The sequence below is a fragment of the Octodon degus genome, unplaced genomic scaffold, assembly GCF_000260255.1.
Source record: "Octodon degus isolate 3935 unplaced genomic scaffold, OctDeg1.0 scaffold00040, whole genome shotgun sequence".
NCBI classification, from domain to species: domain Eukaryota; kingdom Metazoa; phylum Chordata; class Mammalia; order Rodentia; family Octodontidae; genus Octodon; species Octodon degus.
This window is the reverse complement of record NW_004524616.1, coordinates 10,205,075-10,210,337: the sequence shown is the minus strand read 5'-3', so window position 1 is coordinate 10,210,337 and position 5,263 is coordinate 10,205,075.

The following is a 5,263-nucleotide window of genomic DNA, read 5'->3' as shown; positions in this document are numbered from 1 at the left end:
TGGTTGGTACTAAGGTTATAACTGCACCAAAAATCTACAACAAAGGTCAGAGTACAGTGCTATACAAAATGACAATGAGAAGGAGCAAAATGCAATCTCAGACACCAAGCCCACTCATAACAAGTGCAGAGGACACTAGCACAGACCAAATTGGGAATCACACAGCTGAAATCAATGAATCATGAGCTTCTGAAATAAAGAAACAACTGCAGAAAGGTATAGAGCAACTCAGATTGGAAATGAAAAAAGAAATCCCTGAATTAATAGCATGTGCAGTAAAGAATCAAATGCAGAAACATGGAGGAAACCCAATGCCCACTCAGAACAAATTCAGAGGACACTAGCTCAGCTCAAATGTATAAATTAATAGTGTCAAAAGTAAAAAAGCAACAGCAGAAAGATATAGAGGAATTCAGAGCGAAATTAATTTCTGAAAAGAAAAAAGAATTCTCTGAACTCATAGCATCTGAAGTAAAGAATCAACTACAGAAACAGAGAGGAAACCCAAACTGAAAAAAACACTGCAGTAAAAGAATTAATAACTGCTTCTAAAGAAGACATTGATAAAAAAATAGAGATTAGAAAAATGACAGATTGAATGAGCAATACAGGAAAGAAATAGATCATATGAAGCAGAGCCAAAGAGATATAGAGAAACTTAAAATTTCAATCACAAGCTTACAAAACCATTTAAGTGAAAGTGAAGACAGAGTTTCAGATCTTGAAGATGCTGGTGCAACTAGTGGAAAGGTAAGAAAAGATCTCTTAAAAACAACTAGGATGCAGGAAAAAATAATTCATCACTTGCAAGACGATGCAAAGATGAACAATGTGAGACTAATAGGCATCAATGAGAAAGAAGGAGTCAATAAAAAGGACATTAAAAAAATATGAGCATGGGCCGGGGAGATGGCTCAGTAGGATAAGCGCTTGACTGGCAAACACAAGGATCTGAGTTCAATCCCTGGTTCCAAAAAAAAAAAAAATATGAGCAGAAGTAACAGCAGAAAACTTCCCAAATATGAGGAAACAATCTGATGTTCAGGTAACTGAAGCATACAGAATGCCAAGCAACCTCAACCCAAATAAAAATACCCTGAGACATATAATAGTCAAGATGCCAGAAATCCAGCTCAAGAATAATATACTGAAAGTCGCTAGAGAAAAAGAAGCAGATCACATTCAAAGGAAAACCCATCAGAATTATGACTGACTTCTCTTCACAAACCATGAAGGCAAGAAGCAGAATGGAGCAGAGCACTTCAAGTTCCTCTATGAAAACAAATTCCAGCCCAGACTACTATATCCTGCAAAACTCTCTTTTTTTTTTTATTTTTTTTCAAAGTTTTATTGACAAAGAGATAGCAATGAGACAGTTTCAAATCAAATCGGAAGGACAGTTTCAACAAATAATACACTGCATATATTCTGCAAAACTCTCTTGCAAGTTGGATGGAGAAGTGAAATACTTCCATGACAAAAAACAACTAACGAATTTCATAACTACAAAGTCAACCCTACACAGGCTCCTGAAAGATGTTCTAGAGAGGGAACAAAATGATCAGAACTCCATGAATGAGAACAGGAGCAACCAACTAAATAGGCAAACAATTAAACACAGGAGAAAGAAGACTGAACAACAGCAGGTAAATAACATGTCAATTGTATGTCAATATATCTCAATTATAACCATCAATGTAAATGGACTCAATTCATCAATTTAGAGAAATAGACTCGCACAATGGATTAGGAAACAAAATCCAACAATATACTGTATACAAGAAACACATTTAACTCATAAAGACATTCATAGGCAGAAAGTCAAAGGATGGAAAACAGTACTACATGCCCCAGCACCACAGAAAAAAGCAGGGGTAGCAATCCTATTCTCAGACAGTCTCAACTTTAAACCAAGAATGATCAAGTGAAATAAAGAAGGCCACTATATACTGGTTATGAGAAAAATTCAAGAGGAAGAGGTAACACTCATAAAAATATATGCAACAAGCATGGGAACACCCAACTATGTAAAGCAAATATTAATGGACATGATCATCTCATTTGATGCAGAGGAGGCTTTTGACAAAGTCCAACACTCATTCATGTTCAACGTCCTACAGAAAATTGGAATAGATGGCCTCTACCTCAATCTGATAAAAGCCATTTATGAAAACCCAACAGCTAACATAATCATAAATGGAGAAAAACTGAAATCTCTTACCCTTAGATCTGGTACAAGACAAGGATGTCCACTATCACCACTCCAATATAGTTCTGGAATCATTAGCTACAGCCATTAGACAAGAGAAAGAAATAAAAGGAATAAGAATAGGCAAAGAAGAAGTCAAATAATCTTTATTTACAGATGATATGATACTTTACTTGGAAGACCCAAAAAACTCCACCAAGAAGCTACTAGAATTAATACAAAAATTCAATTGCATAGCATGATATAAAGTCAATACCCAAAAGTCAATAGCATTCCTGTACACAGATAACAAACACACTGAGAGGGAAATTATAGAAACAATACCTTTTACAATAGCACCGAGGAAAATGAAATACCTTGGAATTAATCTAACTAAAGAAGTCAAAGCTCTTTTCAAGGAAAATTACAGTACTCTTAAAAAAGAGAGAGAAATTCAGAAAATGGAATAATATTTCATGCTCCTGCGGAGGAATAACCAACATTGTGAAGATGGCCATATTCCCAAAATTGCTGTACAGATTTAATGCAATCCCTACCAAACTACAACCAACATACCTAACAAATCTAGAGAAATCATTCCTAATATTTATTTGGAACCAGTAAAGACCTAGAATAGCAAAGGCAATTCTGGGCAACAAAGACAAGGCAGGAGGCATTGCAATTCTTGACTTGAAATTATACTACAAGATTACTGTGATAAAATCAGCATGGTACTGGCAATGAAATAGACCTGAGGATCAATAAAATAGAATAGAAGATGCTGAAGCTTCCATGAACACACTCAACCACCTTATCTTTGACAAAGGGGCCAAACATACTCTCTGGAAGAAAGATAGCCTCTTTAACAAATGGTGCTGGAAAAACTGGCTCTCTACATGCTGAAAACTAAAACTTGACCCAGGTCTATCACCATGCACTAAGCTAAGTCAAAATGGATTAAAGATTAATGTTTATTAACAGAAACAGTAAATTTCCTGGAAGAAAAGATAGGAGGAACTCTTGAAGACATAGGGGTAGGCAAAGACTTCATGAAGAAAAATCAAATCGTAAGGGAAACACTTGAAATAATTAATAACTGGGACCTCCTCTTATTGAGAAGTTTTTGCACATCAAAAGAAATTACCAACAAAGTGAAAAGACAACCCACAAACTTGGAAAAAATCTTGACAAATATGTACTCAGACAAAAGTCTTCTATCTACAATTTATAAAGAACTAAAAAACACTAGGGCCCCAAAATTTAAAGACCCAATCCAGAAATGGGCATCCGAGATGAACACACACTTCTCAGAGGAAGACATGAAAGAAGTGAATTAATATATGAAAAAATGCTCCACATCACTAGCCATCCATGAAATGCAAATTAAAACAACATTGAGATATCATCTCACCCCAGAATGAATAGCTACCATAAAGAAATCACCCAACAACAAATGTTGGAGAGGCTGTGGGGAAAAAGAACCCTTCTCCACTGCTGGTGGAATGTAGACTGGTGCATCCATTATGGAAATCAGTGTGGAGACTCCTTAGAAAACTAGGACTGGAAATCCCATTTAAACCAGCTATTCCTCTACTAGGAATTTTCCCAGAGGATCTGAAAACATCATATCATAGGGATATATATGTGTGCCTATGCTTATAGCAACACAATTTGTGATAGCCAAATCTTGGAAACAGTCAAGATGCCTGTCATCTGAGGAATGGAGGAAAAAGATGTGCTATTTTTATACAATAGAGTATTACTCAGCTATAAAGAATGATAAACTTGAAGTCTTTATATTTAAGTGGATGCCACTTGAAGATATACTCATGAGTGAAAGAAATCAGACACATGTGTGTAAATATTTTATAGTTTCCCTAGTATAAGAACTTAAAAGAAGAAATACAAGTAGAAAGATATAATACGAGTAAAAGGAAAGCAAGAACTTGAGGACTAAACAATTAAGAGAGGGAAAGGAGAAGAGCTAGGAAACATGACAGTGGCAAGCCATATAGTTATATGTACAAGATGGGTAAGGCAATGATTCTGAGAATCTTCAGAAAATTTCTGAATTTAGCAGTTAACTGGAAGGATTCTCACCCTGACTAACTATATATACTAACACCTGTGAACTAAGCAACTTCACTGAAGATGGCAATTTATAATAGTAGGTTCATGTTTGGAGTGTCTGTCATTCTGGTCTTCTGAATATGGGCTGCTTGTCATGACACACCAGTTGCTGCCATACCATCTCTTGGGTAGATGATTGTTTAAAAAGGAAGGGGGTGGTGCATGAAGGCAGGAGACAGAAAAAGGAGTGTTGCGGTACTGTCCTGCTACAATGTTGTGTATGGTTAGATTTCTGCACTTATGTGTAAGCATGTATATTTCTTTATTCTTATTTTTTAAATACATTATAATTTTTTTAATGTTTTTTCATCATACTCTATGGGGACTTAGAGATTAACATATCAATACTTGATGAAAAATATCTGTTCCATGTTATGCCTAAGATGTTTGATATTCAGACAGATAGTGAGTTTAAAGCTCAACAGCCTAGGTTGTATGGTAATAACAATAAGCTTCTCTTCTTGCGGGTTAACAACCCAGGTTTGCAGACCAAAAATTAGAGAAGACAGGGTCACAAGCAAAGCCAACATTTTGGCCCTAGCCTTCCAAGGTCAATTAAGACTCAGGACAGATGAGAACTTTTGCTGTAGTGTCATGTAGCTCAGTTGTGTCCCAAATTTTCTGATCAAGGAGATTATGGGGCCTAAAAGGAAAGTGATCAATTATGTAGAGTGTGCCTAAGGAGAGTCACATGGAGAGAAAACATTCTCTTAGGCTTTCACAGAGAGCACATTGGCAAAGCAATGGCTGTGACTCTTCCACATGACTGACACTCACAAAGGATCTACAATCTGAGGTACAGGATCTCAGGAAAAATCCCAAGGGGATTTTACTGACCTTATCAGATCAAAAAGCTACAACTCTTGTTGCACAGGTCTTGCTTTATCTTGGTCTTAACCATCCAGCAGAAAAGTATAAAAACAAAGTATAAGAAGTAAAGCCATG